Here is a 19,883-nt window from a genome sequence, read left to right as displayed (position 1 = left end):
GAAGGGGAGGCCTCATGTAAGAAGAAATCAACCACCCCATCAATACCATCATCAAGTATCATCTGTGATCTAAGTATTTTCTAACAATCAGTCAACAGCAATTCAACAACAACAACATCAACAACAACAACCACAACAATGAACAAACACCTACAACAACAACAATACCAACAATCATCTTCAACAACAACAAAACTTTGAGAGGAAGAAGGTCTCTTTTCACCTTATTCCGATGACGTACGCAGAAATGTATCCATCGTTGGTTCTCAAGAACCTGTTGCAACCTAGAAACCCACCTCAAATCCTTGAACCACTTCCATGGTGGTATAAACTGGAACTTCACTGTGTTTTTCACCAAGGAGCTCCCGATCATGATATCGAGAATTACTACCCTCTAAAGTATGAAGTCCAGAAGCTAGTTAAAAGTGGAATGATGTCCTTTGAGGACCGCGCACCGAACGTCAAAGCAAACCCATTGCCTGCTCATGGTAATTCATCTATTAAAATGGTGGATGGCTGTCCTGGAGAGTTCATGGTATTTGATGTATGCTTTATTAGAAGGTCCTTGGTGAGGATGCACAAGGATATATGTTTGGTTAACGATTGTGAGCATGACCATGATGGTTGTGCAATATGTAGTGTCAATCCTAAAGGTTGTATGGTTGTGAAGAGAGACATCCAGAGGTTAACGGATAAAGGTATGATTCAGATTCTCCAGTCATGTCATGTGGATGACGATGTGAATGTAATAGTTCCAGTGATCAAGACTCTTGAGAGAGTAGTAATCCAGTAAGATAGCAGCAACAGTAACAACGTCAGCAACAGATCGGTATCACCGTTGGTTATATGGTTAGCGGGCCCCATCCCATATGCATCCGATAAGGCTGTCCCATATCAGTACAATGCAACCATGTTAGAGAATGGTCAAGAGGTTCCTTTGCCTATGACCAGTTATGTTGTGAGCATTGCTGATGTTACTAAGGTGACCCGCAGTGGTCGAGTTTTTGGGCTGGTGTTCCCAAAGAACGTGGAAGATTTATCTGTTAGCAAGAAAGTTGATATGCCAGTGGTAGATTCTGTTAATGCTCCAAAGTGTCAGCCTGGTGAATCTGGCGGTTTGAAGCATAACGACGACAATGAGGTGCTCAGATTGATATAGAAGAGCGAGTTCAATGTGGTGAAGAAGCTGCTCCAAACCCCCTCCATGATTTCAGTGTTGTCTTTGCTTATGAACTCTGAAGTGCACAGAGAAGCGTTGCAGAAAGTTCTTGAGCAAGCTTATGTGGAACATGATGTTACGGTGGATCAATTTGATCATATTGTAGCTAATATCACTTCCTGTAACAATCTCAGTTTCTGTGATGAAGAACTCCCCGAGGAGGGTAGAAATCATAATTTGGCTCTGCATATTACGATGAGTTGCAAGGAGGACGCTCTGTCAAATGTTTTGGTTGACACTGGTTCTTTATTGAATGTACTTCCGAAGTCAAGTCTTTCCAAGTTGTCATATCAAGGAGCTCCTATGAGATATAGTGGCGTGGTCGTCAAAGCTTTTGACGGTTCTTGCAAAACTGTGATCGGTGAAGTGGACCTTCCAGTGAAGATAGGCCCGAGTGACTTCCAAATTACTTTCCAAGTAATGGATATTCATCCGACCTATAGCTTTTTATTGGGAAGGTCATGGATTCATGAAGCAGGAGCTGAAATTTGTCAAGAATGGGAAGCTAGTTATTGTTGGTGGGGAGAAGGAATTGTTGGTCAGCCACCTGCCATCTTTCTCTTATGTAGAAGCTGAGGATGAGGTTAGAACTCCGTTCCAAGCTTTATCTATTGTTGAAGAAAAGAGAGTTGGGGAACCTATGTCCTCATATAAAGATGCACAAAGGATTGTTGAAGATGATCAGTCTGATCAATGGGGACAAATGGTAGAGGTCTCCGATAAAAGAGCAAATCCGGTTTGGGTTTTCAACAAAGTTTATCAGTGGTTAGAGCTGAAGATGTGTGACCCAGTTTCCGTAGCGGAGGGTTCATTCACGGTAATGAACAACACTTAGTTGTGGTACTAGAGGGTGATGAAGATGAAGACTACACCAATTTTGTGACACATGGAAAAGCTTGCAACAATTGGACTGCTGTTGATATTCCTGTTATTATGCATCGATCTAAGTAATTGCTTTTATTTGTTTTTGAAAATCCTTCTCCTATGCCTAAGAGAGAAGTGAACATTGCCAGGCATTTCAAATTTGATCATCAATAAAATATAATTCTATTCATCCACATCTATGATGTTTTATTTTTACTTTTTGTTTTATTCTAAAAAATGGTAAGCACAAAAAAACATAAATCAATAAATAATAATTTGTCCATCTGCATAATATTTGGTCACAATTTACTTCTCTAAAATCAAAATATCAAATCATTATGCAGGTTAGTTTCTAAACCCATTGAATACAATGATCCTACTCATTCTCCAAATTTTGAATTCCCTGTGTTTGAGGCTGAGGATGAAAGTGATGAAGAAGTATCTGATGAACTGTCTCGTCTACTTCAGCACGAGGAAAAAGCCATTCAGCCATTCGAAGAGCAGATTGAGTTAGTCAACTTGGGTTCCGAAGATGATGTGAAGGAAGTCAAGGTTGGGTCTCGACTATGTCCAGAAGTGAAGAGGGGTTGATTGATCTTCTCCGAGAGTATTCAGATGTGTTTGCTTGGTCCTATCAAGACATGCCTAGTTTGGATTCTGAGATTGTGGAGCATAGATTACCGTTGAAGCCAGAATGCCCGCAAGTCAATCAGAAGTTGAGGAGGACTCATCCTGATATGGCAGTGAAGATCAAAGAAGAAGTGCAAAAGCAGATTGATGTCGGTTTCCTTGTTACTACCGAATATCCGCAGTGGGTGGCCAATATTGTACTTGTTCCGAAGAAAGGTGGAAAAGTCTGTATGTGTGTTGATTATAGAGATTTGAATAAAGCCAGTCCGAAAGATGATTTCCCTCTGCCACACATTGATATGTTGGTAGAAAATACAACTAAATTCAAAGTCTTTTCGTTTATGGACCCGAGGATATGGAGAAGACCACATTCATTACACCCTGGGGAACATTTTGTTATAGAGTGATGCCTTTCGGTCTAAAGAATGTTGGTGCAACTTACCAGAGAGCAATGACTACTCTTTTCCATGATATGATGCATAAAGAGATTGAAGTCTATGTCGATGACATGATTGCTAAATCTATTGATAAAGAGGAACATGTTGAGCATTTGTTAAAGCTATTCCAGCGTTTGAGGAAGTATAAACTCCGCTTGAATCCCAATAAGTGTACTTTTGGTGATCGTTCTAGTAAGTTGTTGGGCTTTATTGTCAGCGAGAAGGGTATTGAAGTTGATCCTGCCAAGGTCAAAGCAATACAAGAGATGCCTGCACCCAAAACTGAGAAGCAAGTCAGAGGTTTTCTCGGTCGCTGGAATTATATTTCAAGATTCATTTCACACATGACTGCCATGTGTGCGCCTACATTCAAGCTTCTTCGGAAAGATCAATCTTGTGATTGGACCAAAGATTGCCAGAAAGCTTTTGACAGTATCAAAGAGTATCTACTTGAGCCTCCAATTCTGTCTTCGCCTGTTGAAGGAAGACCGTTGTGCATGTATTTGACTGTGCTTGAAGAGAGTATGGAGATGAGACTGGAAAGAAAGAGTATGCTATTTACTACCTCAATAAGAAGTTCACCGATTGTGAGACTCGGTATTCTATGCTTGAGAAGACTTGTTGCGCATTGGCTTAGGCTGCTAAGCGTCTGCGCCAGTATATGTTAAATGATACCACTTGGTTGATATCCAAAATGGATCCAATCAAGTATATATTTGAGAAGCCTGCTTTAACTAGGAGGATTACCCGTTGGCAGATGTTGTTATCAGAGTATGATATTGAATACCGATCTCAGAAAGCAATCAAAGGTAGTATCTTGGCTGACCACTTGACCCACTAACCAATTGAAGATTACCAGTCAGTGCGGTATGACTTTCCTGATGAAGAAATTTTGTATCTGAAAATGAAAGATTGTGATGAACCATTGCTTGAAGAAGGGCTAGAACCTGGTTCCCGTTGGGGCATGGTATTTGATGGAGCTGTTAATCAGTATGAAAATGGCATTGGGGCAGTGATTATTACTCCTCAAGGCACGCATTTTCCGTTTACAACTAGATTGACTTTCAAGTGTACAAATAATACGGTTATGAAGCTTAAATTATAGGGCTTGAAGAGGCCATTGATCTCAGAATCAAATATTTGGATGTCTATGGAGATTCAGCTTTGGTTGTGAATCAAATCAAAGGTGAATGAGAGACGAATCAACCCGGTTTGATACTATACAGAGACTATGCGAGGAGGATTTCAACTTTCTTTACAAAGGTTGAGTTTCATCATATCTGTAAGACCCTAATTTTGACCCTAAGATCCCTCATGGCATCATATCATTGCATTTGCATAGCCTTAAGGATCATAAGCATCTTGGTTCCCTTGCCTTTGCGTGGGACCTCTTGTGAGTTGGTTTGAGATCACCAAGCATGCTTGAATTGTATATTATTGCTTTTCTCATTTTATTTACTAACCAAAAGCACAAAAATATGTCACTAACATCTCTTGTTTGTAGCTTGAGCAGTCACAAGGTCTAAAGCTTCTAGGAGATCCTTTGTGCATTGATATGGCCAAGAGAAGATGAAAGCATGCATGGAAATGGTTCCCAAAGCTCTCATCCATCAAATATGCCTCCCAAGTATCTCAATTCATAATTTTTGATCAAAGAAAATCAAAGGGTTTGAGGCTTGTTTCCCAAGGAAACCCTAATTCATTTGTTCATCAACTGTGCCTTGCTCGTGAAGCAACCTCAGCCCATGGTCAAATACAATCAAGGGGAGTTCTTTAATTCATCATTTCATGCATATTTGACCTTATTTGAGTGTCCTCAATCTTCAATTCACTAAGATATGAGGTTTGGACTTGAGAAGTTGATCAGTTAATTTATCTGACTATTTTGAAATACACTGAGACCTAACTTTCTATGTGTTTATCAGATGGAGATGACCCCAAGAGAAAAAATGTTCTTAAGGACTATGTGAAAAACTTTCATGTTCATCAAAAATTTATTTGAAGCTTGGAAGGTCATCATCCATCCCAAGACATTATAGGTCATTTTGACTGAAACCTTAAATTTGGGTCAACTTCCCAAGGACATAACTCCTTCATTTTTCATGATTTTGAGGTGAGATCAAATGCATTGGAAATATTAAAGTGTCTAATTCAAATGTTATGTTGAGCAAAATTTCAAAATCTCAAAAGAAATACATGTGATAATGCAAAACATTATGGGTCACTTTGGACCAAATGCATTGAAATGTGAAAAAGTCCAACTTCAAGTGCCCCTAACTTCTTCATTAAAAATCCAAATGATGCAACACTTAAGTCCAAATTGAATTCCTTGAAACGATCTACAACTTTCATGTTGAAGATTTTGTCATTTGGAGCTTACATCATTGAAGCAGAAGGGCTTGAACTTTGGCAAATTTTGAAAATCTCACATATGCATGTTTTGCACCCTACACTTCAAGTCCAATTTTCATTAATTTCCAAGGCCCAAATGGAATTTTGATCAACATAATAAATGATCCTTATGCAATAAGCTTTCCACCATTACTCATGAGGTGGTGTTCTTATTTTTAACATGGCATTTTCAAAGACTTGAATGTTATAGTGCATTTTTGGAAAATCATTTCAATTGCCATGCATGAGCTAATACAGTCCAATCTGCACGTCCATTTTGCTTTCATCATGCATTAGCTTCCAATTCCAAGTGGAATTGGGCCCTCCATGCGCCTATACAGGCCCATGCATGGAGGCCCTTTCCATTCATGCAAACTTTGGTTCATGCATTCATCATTGCTTCTCCTATAAATACCATGCCTATGCTCTTCACTTCCTCAACCTTAAGGCGCCCCAATTACTGTTGAACTGAAATCCTAGCCATCACTAAAGGAACTAATTCATTTTTCTTCAAATTTTTCAGATCTGAATTTTGGTTTCATTGATCAATCTTCAGATCTCAAAGTTCCTAAACTTTCTCTCCTTGATCCATAGTATCCACTATAAGCAAAAGCATCCGAAGATTGTGACTCAAAGCCTTGCAATTCAAAGGTTTACTTCAACTGTTAATTGCTTCGAATCAGCTTATATAGTGCTCTATTTTCATTGTTGTTGTGTGATCTGAAGTCCTCTGCATAGAGACAACATTGCTTGCTTTTAATTTTTGAAAATCATGAAGTTCATATGAATACCATAGAATTTCCACTTTTGATTTCTCTCAATATAGAGATCTAGAATGGAATTGAGTGGTACAGGGGTGATGTACATCACCCCAGCTCTCGATTGATGCCTGGATCGTGCCATTTGGTTACCATTTTTATTTCTGCAACTTTGGACATGGCCGGAAGTTGGCCGGAGAAGACGGTGGCGCTGGCCACCGTCTGGTTCCAGATTCAATCAGATCCGTCCATTGCTTTTTCCAGATTCAATCACACCCGTCCATTGTTATGACTTATTTAAAGGCTTGGTGTGTTTCAGTTGACCAAGGTGTATGGTGAACGCGCGCTTCTAGGCCGTGTGATGATCCACGTCAATTAATGAATCTTCATCCAATGGCTCACGCTTTTTCCTTATTTCTATTTTCTGATTTTATTTTCATTTTATTATTTTAATTCCATTTCACTTTAAAAATTCATATCTCTCTCATTATTGGTCCAAAAATTATGGGACCAATTTCATTCTTCTCCTTTTAATTTCTACTTTCTAAAAATGATTTTTAATATTTTTTATTTTATCATTTGATATTTTAATTTTCTCTTTTCTGGTTATTTTTAATTTATTTAAAATAGTTTTTAATATTCAAAAAATACAAAAAAGTATTTTTCCAACCTCTTTGAATGATGATAGATCTATGAGAAATATTCTGATCAATTTATTAATTGATTTGAGATTTATTTGAGATTTTAGTTCAAGTAGGTTATTTTTATGCATTTTTAATTGATTTAAAATAGTTTCTGAGTTTTAAAAATGTTGAAATTTTTTGTCAAACTTTGTTTGACCTTGTTGAACTTAGGATAATTCACTTGGACTTTTCAAAGTTGATTTGAAGTGAGTTTGAAGTTTGACCTTTCTTTATTATTTTAAATCAAGTATAATTTTAATATTAAAAAATGCCAAAAATATTTTATTTGTTTCTTGACTTCTAGTCTTCATTTTGCTTCTGTTTTCTATTGTTTGACCTTGATCTTCTCTATATTTGGTCAATGCTTGTTGATTAACACATACCATTTCCATTAATGCACTTTAATTCTTCATCTTCTTCTTCTTCTTCTTTTTTTCTTTTTTGATCAATGAGTTAAATATTGGTGGTTAGCATTGATACATGGAGGTTTAATCTTCCTTGATTCAAATCTAATTCATCTTGATCATAGATCAAGTGAATGGCTTTGAATTAATGATAGGTTGCTTCTTAAATCATGCAAAGAACCTAAATCAATACAAGATCATTTCTCATCTTCTTTTTGGCATGGCAAGTTGTTGGAGTTTGATTCACTAATCAAGACCTCTAACTTATGTTGTTGCCTACATTATTATTGATCGGCCTCAGATAGTTGTGACTTCTACATAAGTCCAATTACGATTGCTTAACATAGCGCTAAATTTCCCTTATGGCACACTAACTATTAACACTAACCCTTAACCATTAACATTTACTTTTTGCTCTTTACATTTATGCAATTTACTATTCTTGCATATATTATTCGTTTGCTTTTCCCCCTTTGCTCATTTGAGCACATGTTTATGTTAATGCAATTTGCCTTTTGCTCACTTGAGCACATAATTGTGTATATATTATTGTGCTTGTGTTTTGTTTTGATTGTTGTGGACCAAATGCAAAGAAATGGACAAATGGACTTAGTTTCTAGGACATTCCCTATGCAAATTGGAGTAAAAGGACCTTAATATTGAAGATGATTTAGAAGGACCAAACCTCTAAACTCACTCTTGTCCATTCTTGATTTACTTCATAGAATTCTTTGATGTGTGTGCTTTTTTTGTGTGCTAGGGGATCCTATGTGAGCCAAATTGAAGAACCATTGCCATGTTCATCCAAAGTGAAAAATACAAGAGACATTGGGGATCTTCTAAGAGCTTGTTTGATTATGTTGATTGCTTGAGCTTACACTTACTTTGCTTGCATATTCCAAAGGATGGGAACTAATTGGATCATCAATATGATCTCAAGAGAGGAACTTCATTTGTGGTCTTGTTTCTTATCCCTCATCTCTTGTATGATTAGGACTTTAGCCATTCTTCTTCTTCCCTCCACTCTAACCCAAGCCAAAACTTTTGTGCAAACATTTAACACTTCTTTTCAAACATTAGAAACCTAAGCCTTATGCTTTTGATTTTCAAACTTTTTTCATAACACTTATTTTGAATTGAATCTTTAAATCAACTTTGACCATATTTTGTAAATACTTTTCATTCGTAAATACAACTCATTCAAATACTTTTGTGGTTTCAATGGCCACTTCCTTAATCAATTTTTTTATATAACCCTTAGCTATTAGGTTTGAGTTATCCTTGATGTAGATATAATACTCACCTATATCCTTAGTGATGGACAATGAGTCTTCCATGCTTATTATAGGGTTAACCCCTCATTAGCATGTTGAAGCTATCCTCACATGGTGGATTTGTGGTTTTAGGTTGAGTTTTCTCCCTTGGATAACAAAAGACCTTAAGGCTTTTGGACCAATCAATTCACCAACTTATTTTTGAGATTTTTACCCCGAACTACGAGGTTTTGATCCTACCTTTGTGATGGTACGTAGGCAATGGGTTTATCCATCCAAACACAAAAATGTAAATAACTTGTATATTCTCTTCTCATCTCTTCAATCATGTTTGCACAAACACTTTTTTTACAAAATACCAACCTTACAACAAGTGTGAAAAGGGCTCCCTAGGAGTACCTAGGATGTTTTGGGTGCTTAAACCTTCCCATTGCATAACCAACCCCCTTACCCCGATCTCTGACATTTCTACTAGTTTTTGATTCGATAAAACTTTTAGGTTTTTGTTCGCTTTCTAACCATTCCTTTGGATAAATAGAAGTGCGGTGGCAACTCGACTTGTATGGTTTACCTTGGATTTAGTCAATATCTCTAATGGTAACGAATACCCCGCTACACAAAAGTGGCGACTCTGCTGGGGATAAATTTGCCTAGTGGGTTTTGCCTACTTTTCATATTTGTTGTATTGTATTGTATATTATTTTGTGACATATTTTTTGTGCAATTTGGGATTACTGTATTGTATGTAATGATTGAATTGCTTGAATATTAATTCCTTGTATGCTTGGTGATCTTTGTGAGATAAGTTCTATACCCGAACTCGAGTTCACTTAGGGTAGGAGAATGGCATAGTCTTGTTGACTTGTGTGGAGTTATTCCTTAGCAAGTTGACTTGCAAGTCCATTCACTTGGTGGAGGTCATGTTGGGATCAATAATGTCACACGAGTATTCGTGGTTAGGCATTACTATTTCCAATATAGACCTTAGAAGCCAAGGACCTTAGTTTACCAAGCCCATCTTGGCCTATTCTTAGGACGTAGTGCGAAAGTCGTTCAAGTGTAAGATTTGATACGATTGTTACGCGATACTACACTCATAAGAGTCTTTCTTGAGAATATTTTTGGAATACGAGTAGTCGTTTATCCGATAATATCCGAAAGATGGGATGATGACTATGGGTACCTCTTGTAGAACATGTTTGGCAGGTTTAAACCCTAGTACACTCCCCTTTGGATGGTTCTAAACTGAGACTCCATGCTCGTGACTTGCAACAAACCCTTGATTAATGGTTGATCCGTTCTTGTATCCTTAATATCAATGGAACTTGGGTGTTGATAAGGTGTAAACCATAATCCACCAAAATGGATGATTGATATTAAGGATGACATGATCCATCCCATGACCTTTGTTTGGTGTGCTTTGTTTGATCCTTGAGTGTGAATGTTGCATTCATGCATTCATGCACCCATATGCATCCATATCATCAAATATAAGAAAATTTTAAAGGAACTTAAGAGGTCTATTTACAAATTTTCAGACATGGAAAGACAAAGAAGGAATACGAAGAAGTACAGTTTTAGACAACCCGACTTGAAAGAGCTAAGGAATTTGACATCCTATGTATTAGATCCCTTGGGTTTCAAAGCTCGTTATGGGAAGCTTCTACTTATTCTGACTACTCAGGTGGACGAAGGATTGATGAGTGCATTGGTGCAGTTCTATGATCCCTTGTACCGTTGCTTCATGTTTTTGGATTTTCAGCTTTTGCCCACGCTTGAGGAGTATGCCTACCTTGTGGGTATACCTATTCTAGACCAGTTGTCGTTCAGTGGCTTAGAGAATGTTCCTACTTCTCAAGAGATAGCTGACATGTTGCATATAGATGAATCTCTAGTTGGTGCTCATATGACTACCAAAGGTGGAATTCATGGTCTCCCTTCTGAGTTTCTCATTGCTCAAGCTACTATGTATGGGAAGGCCATGAGTGAGGACGCCTTTGAGGCCGTATTTGTACTTCTCATCTATGGGCTAGTGTTATTCCCCAACATCGACAAGTTCGTGGATGTGAACGCTATTAGGATTTTCTCTACTCTTAATCCCGTTCCGACTCTGTTGGGTGACACTTACTTTTCTTTACATATGAGGAATGCAAAGGGTGGTGGTACCATTGTGTGCTGTTTGCCTCTGCTGTACAAGTGGTTTATTTCGCACTTGCCATAGACGGTCGCCTTCAAGGAGAACAAAGGATGTCTACGGTGGTCCACGAGACTTATGTCTCTCACTAATGATGATATCTTTTGGTACAACCGTGTGTATGATGGTGTGCAGATTATCGACTCTTGTGGTGAATTCTCCAATGTGCCTCTTCTCGGTACATGTGGTGGGATTAACTACAACCATACTTTGGCACGTCGTCAGCTTGGGTTCCCCCAAAAGAATAAACCTAATAACATTCTATTAGAGGGTGTGTTCTTTCAGGAGGGTAAAGATCCTCAAGGCTTGAAGGGGAAAATGGTCCCCGCTTGGCGCAAGATTCATAGGAAGGGAAGGAAGGAGCTAGGTCCGAAGAATTGTATTGCTTTGGAGCCCTATACCTCTTGGGTTAGGAGGAGAGCTTCCGAGTACCCCATGCCTTATGAATATCCAAGACCTACACCTTTGGTTGTGGCTGGGCCTTCAACCCTCCCTGACTAAGGAGTTGAGTAGTTGAGAGACGAAGACTGCTCGCGTGCCTGGATTCGTGAATGAGAGGAGTTGCTTCAGCAGATCAGATAGAAGGATGCCTTGATAGAGTTCCTTGAGCACCAGGTCATTGATGATCTTGATGATGCATTGACTTCTCTTCTTCCTCAGTCTTCCAAGTTTTGGAAGAGGAAGTATGATCGACTCGCCAAAGAGAAGGCAGATATGGAGGCAGCCTATGAGAGGGAGGTGAAGAGGCTTCGTGCAGCTTATCTTCCAGTATCCAGAGCTTTGGATGATTGTTTCTAGGGTTCCATAGGATGTTCATTTTCCTTCTCTCTTGTATTGTGCTTTGGTTACCAAGACTGTACTTCTTTGGTGTAAAAATATTTTCCAGATATTATTGATATGATATTTCCATATGTGATAAATGATTAATATTTCCAAATTTGCAAATAGGACTCTAAAGTTCCTCTGATAAATAAAAAATAAATCATATGCACAAGCATTGCATGCATCATGTGCATAAGTAGGATTTGCTCCAGGCTTCTTGTTCTATAGTCTAACTCTGTGTTCTTCATTTATTTTGAAGACAAGCTGACTCACCGATACTACACCCGAGCCAACGCATCAAGACTAATGGATCATTTGGAGTAAGAGAACCATGAACTTAAGGAGGAAGTAGCCAGATTGACTGCCCTGATGGAGTCATTCATGGCTGCCCAGAGCCAATCTTCTCCGACACCTTCAAGTCCTCCCCAGAGGACAGTCATCTCTGAGATTGCCTCATCAACTGTGCCTGCGGCCAGCGCCCACTTCGCACCAACAACTATGCCAGTCGGGTTTCCTTGGGGGATGCCTCCCAACTTCATTCCTGAGAGTCCTGTACCCACCTTTGCTTCTTTGTCGGCATCTAGCCCGGTCCTTGCCGTTCCTCCTCCTGTCGTGGATACTATGCCTAGAGTAGACGACACCATATATCATTCTGAGCCGTCTGAGGGCCCAGATGTCTATGAAATGATGGATGCTATGAATGATCAATTTTTTGAGCTCCGCAAGGAATTGAAAACTCTTCGAGGAAAAGACCTTTTCGGCAAGTCTGTTGCCGAACTCTGCATGGTCCCAAACGTCAAAATCCCTGTAAAGTTCAAGGTACCTGACTTTGAAAATTACAAGGGAAATACTTTCCCTCTTATCCACCTAGTCATGTATGCCAGGAAGATGTCGACTCAGACCGACAATGACCAACTGCTTATTCACTACTTCCACGACAGTTTGTCCGGTGCTGCCCTAAGATGGTATATGGGCTTGGACAGCGCGAACATCCGATCCTTCAACGACCTTGGCGAGGCCTTCGTCAAGCAATACAAATATAACATGGATATGGCTCCCGATAGGGATCAGTTGAGAGCCATGTCCCAGAAGGACAAGGAAACTTTTAAAGAGTACGCCCATAGGTGGCGAGAGTTAGCATCACAGATTGTGCCCCCGCTGGAGGAGAAGGAAATGACCAAGATCTTTCTAAAGACCTTGAGTTCTTTTTATTACGAGCGGATGATTGCCAGCGCTCCTTCTGATTTCACCGAGATGGTGAATATGGGGATGCGTTTGGAAGAAGGAGTCAGGGAAGGGCGCCTGACCAGAGAAGAAGGCTCTTCTGGAAAACGGTATGGGACGTTTGGAAAGAAGAAAGATGGCGAGGCACATGCTGTGACCTCCCATGCTAAACCAAGAAGACCCTCAGTGAGGAGGAAGACCGTGCGTCCTGCCAGTAACCAGCATCAGGTGGCTCACATAGCACTTGTTTTCAGAGATAATCAGCAGTATCAGCATGACAATAATAATCAGCAGCAACAACATCCGCAATATTAACAACAACAACACCGTCCTCAACAGCAGGCCTACTAGCCTCAAAACAGTAATCAAGCCAGTACAAGCTATGAGAGGAAGAGGGTCACCTTCGATCCTATTCCCATGACCTATGCCAAACTGTATCTCTCTTTGATAGAGAGGAAATTGATTACTCCACGAGACCCACCAGCTATACCTACCAACCCTCAGTGGTGGTATAAGCCCAAATTACACTGTGTTTATCATTTCGGCACTCCCGGACATGACATGGAAAACTGTTACCCACTGAAGACTAAGGTTCAAGACCTTGTGAGATGTGGTATTCTATGTTTCGAAGACGTAGGTCCTAATGTGAAGAAGAACCCATTGCCCGAGCATGGGAAAACCTCTGTCAACATGGTCCAGGGCTGCCCTGGTAAATACAAAGTCAAATATGTCAGCCATATTCGACAATCTCTGGTCGAGATGCACAGATTGCTGTGTGAGTACAGTCATTACGAGCATGACCACGACAGATGCCGAGTCTGCACTGTCAATCAAAGGGGATGTCGCCAAGTCCATAAAGACATCCAAGAAATGCTAGATGAAGGAGTCATTGAGATACTTCAGAACCGAAATGTTGATGAAGATGCTGATGAAGTCAATGTAATATCTCCAGTATTTTGGATCCCTGAGCCTGTTGTCATCAGGTATGATGGTAGCAAGCAAAAGGCTTCTCCTTCTTTGATCATTAAACCAATTGGCCCTGTGCCGTACTCTTCTGAGAAGGCGGTTCCCTATCGCTATAATGTTGTAGCATTAGAGGATGGGAAGGAGGTGCCCCTTCCCTCTACCTCTGTTGTTAATATTGCCGACGTCAGCGGCTTGACCCATAGCGGTCGTGTTTTCTCAGTTCCGCCGAAACCCCAAGCTGATGTTTGAAGGGCTGATGTTGCCGACTATGCTGAACGCCCGATTGGGACTGCTGTGAATGCTCCGAATCCGACACTTGTTGTCAATAAACCTGCCTCTATTGTGAGGACTCCTGTCTCTGTTGGCCAGAATGGCAATGCGAAAGAAGACTGTGATGAGATGCTAAGGCTCATCAAAAGGAGTGAGTACAACGTCGTAGATCAGCTTCTACAGACGCCATCCAAGATCTCCGTACTATCCTCGCTGATGAATTCAGAACCACACCGAGAAGCTCTGCAGAAGGTGTTGGATGTGGCGTATGTGGATCATGACGTCACAATAGAACAATTTGATAGTATTGTTGCAAACATCACCGCTTGTAACAACTTGAGTTTTTGTGATGCTGATCTCCCCGAGGAGGGAAGAGACCACAACTTGGCACTACACATCTCTATGAGCTGCAAAGATGATGCCATATCCAATGTGCTGGTGGACACTGGATCATCGTTGAATGTGTTGCCAAAGTCCACTCTTGCTAAATTGTCATATCAGGGGCCTCCCATGAGGCAGAGTGGAGTGGTAGTGAAAGCTTTCGATGGGTCCCGTAAAACTGTGATTGGAGAGTTGGAACTCCCAGTCAAGATCGGACCGAGTGATTTCCAGATCACCTTCCAGGTCATGGATATTCACCCATCGTATAGTTGTCTGTTGGGAAGACCATGGATTCACGAGGCAGGCGCCGTGACATCCACCCTACACCAAAAATTGAAGTTTGTCAAAAACAAGAAGCTGGTGGTGGTAGGGGAAGAAAAGGCTCTCCTGGTTAGCCATTTGTCTTCCTTTTCTTACATAGATGCTAAGGATGAAGTTGGAATTCCGTTCCAAGCTTTATCTATTGCTGAGCCTACTAAGAAAGGAACTTCTTCATTTGCGTCCTATAAAGATGCTAAGTTGGCCATTGAGCATGGTACAACTACTGGATTGGGGCAAATGATTAAGCTGGAAGACAACAAATCCCGGGCTGGCATAAGGTATTCTTCTGGCGCTTTCAACAAGTATGGGTTGTTCAAGAGTGGAGGATTCATCCACACTGTTCAAGATGAGGAAGCTGCTGCTATTTTGGAAGAGGATGCAGAGGAAGATTCTGGAAACTTTGTCATCCCTGGAGGGGTCTGCAATAATTGGGTCGATGTTGATGTTCCAACAGTTATCCATAAGTCAAACTAATGTTCATTGTGTTTAAAAACCCTCCTCCCATTCCAAAAGGAGGAGTGATGACATTGTTGGCTCATAAATACAATGATATTTTCATTTAATAAATTCATGTTAAATGTTTGTTTTCCCAATTATTTTCCCTTTTCTCTTTTGCATGAAATTGGTGATCACATAAAACCCTAAAAAAAGAGAGAATAAAATCAATCTTTTCATCTGCAAAATGATTTGCCTTGTTTGAATTCTAAAATCTCTTTTATATCCAAAATCATTATGCAGGTTGATCAAACCCATTGAACATAATGACCCAACACCATCTCCCAACTTTGAGTTCCCTGTATTTGAGGCGGAAGAAGATGATGTTGAAAAGATTCCTGACGAGATTACTCGTCTACTTGAGCACGAAGAGAAGATCATTCAGCCGCATCTTGAGAATCTGGAAATAGTTAACTTGTGGTCTGAAGATTGTGTGCGAGAAGTGAAGATTGGGGCCCTCCTGGAAGAATATGTTAAGAAGGGGTTGATTGAGTTGCTACGAGAATATGTCGACGTCTTTGCCTGGTCATATGAAGACATGCCTGGTCTAGATACTGATATCGTGCAACATTTCCTGCCTTTGAAGCCTGAGTGTGTGCTTGTGAAGCAGAAGCTCAGAAGAACTCATCCTGATATGGCATTGAAGATCAAAGAGGAAGTTCATAAGCAAATTGATGGAGGGTTTCTGGTGACTTCTACATATCCTCAATGGGTGGCCAATATTGTGCCCGTGCCTAAGAAAGATGGAAAAGTCCGAATGTGTGTGGACTATAGAGACTTGAATAAAGCTAGTCCAAAAGATGATTTTCCTCTACCTCATATTAATATGTTGGTAGATAATACAGCTAAATTCAATGTCTTCTCGTTTATGGACGGATTTTCCGGATATAACCAAATTAAAATGGCACCCGAGGATATGGAGAAGACAACATTAATCACACCTTGGGGAACATTCTGTTATCGAGTGATGCCCTTCGGTTTGAAGAACGTCGGAGCCACGTATCAACGAGCTATGACTACCTTGTTTCACGATATGATGCACAAGAAGATCGAGGTATATGTTGATGATATGATTGCGAAGTCAAGAACGAAAGTTGAACATGTAGAACACTTGTTAAAACTTTTTCAGCGTTTGAGGAAGTATAAGCTTCGTCTGAATCCTAACAAGTGTACATTTATAGTCCGTTCCGGCAAGTTATTGGGCTTTATTGTCAGCGAAAGAGGTATTGAGGTTGATCCTGCCAAGGTCAAAGCAATACAAGAGATGCCTGCGCCCAAAACTGAAAAGCAAGTCTGAGGTTTTCTTGGCCGCTTGAATTACATTTCCAGATTTATATCCCACATGACTGCCACATGTGCGTCGATATTCAAGCTCCTCTGGAAAGATCCGTCTCATGATTGGACCGAGGATTGCTAAAAGGCCTTTGACCGTATCAAAGAGTATCTGTCTGAGCCGCCGATTCTGTCTCCACCTGTGGAAGGGAGACCATTGATTATGTATCTGACAGTTCTTGAAGACTCAATGGGTTGTGTCCTTGGTCAGCAAGACGAATCGGGAAAGAAAGAATATGATATCTACTACCTGAGTAAGAAGTTCACCGAGTGTGAGTCCCGATACTCAACGCTTGAGAAGGCATGTTGTGCTTTGGCTTGGGCTGCTAAGCGCTTACGCCAGTATATGTTGAATCATACGACTTGGTTGATATCCAAAATGGATCCAATCAAGTATATCTTTGAGAAGCCTGCTTTAACTGGGAGGATTGCTCGTTGGCAGATGTTGTTGTCTGAGTATGATATTGAGTATCGAGCTCAGAAAGCTATTAAAGGTAGTATCTTGGCTGACCACTTGGCACATCAACCAATCGAAGATTATCAGTCAGTTCAGTACGACTTCCTTGATGAGGAGATTCTGTATTTGAAAATGAAAGATTGTGATGAGCCTACGCTTGATGAAGGGCCGGAGCCTGGTTTTCGATGGAGCATGGTGTTTGATGGTGTCATACGGTGAACTGGACTTTTTGTGTTTTTTATCGCAATGTCGCGGTTAGCAAGAGTCGCCACCGACTTTTCTTTTATCCAATAAGGAAAGGTGGAAAAGAACAGGAAAGACCTTAATTTAGATTTTGGGTTCGGGAGGTACATTATACAAAGGGAAGGTGTTAGCACCCTTTGTATCCATGGTTATCCATGGGCTCTTAATTGCTCGATCACTTATATTATTTTTGTCTAAAAAAGTGTTTGTGAATTGTTTGGAAAATTGTTTTGAAAAGAGAATTTAACTTTGTAATGATTCTTGTATGAATGTATACAAAGTGGTTATCCCGTTTTAGTTTTGAAAATTGTTTAGAAAAATATAACTCGGTAATGATTCTAGTATGAATGTATACCAAGTGGTGATTTTCTAAAGGCATTTTGAAAGGTGTGAGGTGCAAAAAAAATGTTTTAAGTTGTGAGCCAGCAATTAAGAGTTATACCGACCCAAGGTCTTTACGGGCATTTCCTATCCTTATGAGGATAAAACTGTCCTTATTATTGAGAAATAAGTAGTTTTATCCTTTGGATGTAAAAGGGTCATCGTAGGGTCATCGATTGGTCATTGAAGGCAACAGTTATGAGGATACCTTAGCATTCGAAGGGACTATCATCATTTAACCGTAGGCAACATCGGAGGGTCATCGAGGGACAAAGTTGTATATTCGAAGGCAACATCCGAGGGACTATAATTTATTTTATGATGATTTAACCGAAGGGTCTTTGCTAAGGGTATCCCCACGTTCGCGGGACATGACCGTAATATCGTAATTGTAAGGCAACAAAGAGAGGTCCAAGATCACTTATTCAAAGGCAAAGTTTTACAATTAATTATATAATTAGGATGAAACTCCACATTAAAATTATTAAAAATAATATATTAAAAAATTAATACATTAGAAATTAATACATTAAAAATTAATTTAGGGTGAAACTCCACAAGGGTATCCCACAAATAAAGTGGAATACCTAGCCAATAACCTTTTCCTGGGATATGTGAACCTTTACGAAACTCAAAAAAAAGAAACATGTCAGAACACCAAATCAGGGTGCAATCGAAGATTACACCGGAGAAATATCACAACAATAAATAGGATAGGATAAATAATGCATGGCTATGATAAAAACATAAAAAAACAGACTAGAAGAATCAGGTACTGTCTCGTTCGCCTCTGCCTCGCCTAGCGAAGGCCACGGATTTTGAATTTGAAAACAGCCCCATGTTAGGAACTTTGAATTTTATGGCATTTTATCACAGGAATAACATGGTCAAACATTCAGGGTATTCAGGCATATTTAAATTCCCATACGAAAGCAAATTATATATCAACATTTAATCATGATGCATTATATATGTAGATATGGCCAATTGAAAGTATAAACAATAGAGATACGCAAACCTGTTTGCCAATTCAAGGTTGAAGGGATTGACCACTTGTAGTATCGGAATAAGTTAGGCAACGGGAATTGGACGGCGATGGCTTCGGTGCAGATGGGCTGCCTTCAGGGTTTCTTTACTCTGAATTCTCCGGGTAGGCAGGGTTCCTATGCCAAAGTTTCTATCCGTCCTTCTCTGTTCTCTCTCTTTCTTTTTCCTCAAGGTTTTATTCCAAGGAAACCTCAGAGTGTTTTGCTTCTCTTCCTTCTTTCTCCAGTAAATCTCCCAGTGTAAACTCCAAGTGTAACTCCCCTACTGAAACTTCAGTATTTATAGACTAATTTCGTGGGTAATGGGCTTGGAATGAGGGAGACCCAAGTCCAAAATAATTTGTTATATTTTATTTATTTATTTATTTTAATTATTTAATTAATTAATTAATTAATTAAAAAAAATTTCTCTTTTTTTTTTTTTTTTCGTTTCTCGTTTTTTTTTTTTTTTTTTTTTTTTTTTTTTTTTTTTTTTTTGGGCTCAGAATGAAGTCCGAAATTTTTGATGTCTGTCAGCTTCGCTAGGCGAGCGCGTAGCGAACAGGCCAGTTTGGGCCATTTTCTGGATTGGGCCATCCGTGAGCTGGGCCTTTGTTTCTTCAAGATCAGTGTTATATATGAGTCGGAATGCCTTGCAAAATGTCTTGAAATATTAATGGGCAAATTTTGGGGTATGACAGCTGCCCCTGTTCAATATTCTTGGACCGAGAGAGTTAGAATGGTGTATACGCCATTCGTGGTCTGGAGGTGGAAGATTATTGAACACTAGAATGCCCCAAAAGTTTGCACTTGAGAATCGACAGTTGGTCTTGATGGAGATGGGCTTAAAGATGCCATCCGGGAGGTTTGATGACGAAAGCTTCAGATCGCGCCGTATATTAGGCCAATTTGAAGACATGGGTGCCACACTGGGTCGTACATTAGACCGTATAATGAGTCATCCATTAGGCTGCCGACTTCGCTGGGGAGTCGGAGTGTGTCATATGCTGTTGGGGATAAAGGATCAGAATGGACCATACGCTAGATCGTATCTGAGTTGCAGAATGAGCCGTACGTTAGGCTGAATCTGATGACGAAAGGGGTAGTCGTAC

Source organism: Lathyrus oleraceus, chromosome 7 (genome assembly GCF_024323335.1).
Source record: "Lathyrus oleraceus cultivar Zhongwan6 chromosome 7, CAAS_Psat_ZW6_1.0, whole genome shotgun sequence".
In the NCBI taxonomy this organism is placed as follows: Eukaryota; Viridiplantae; Streptophyta; class Magnoliopsida; order Fabales; family Fabaceae; genus Lathyrus; species Lathyrus oleraceus.
Note: the sequence above shows the minus strand (reverse complement) of the source record.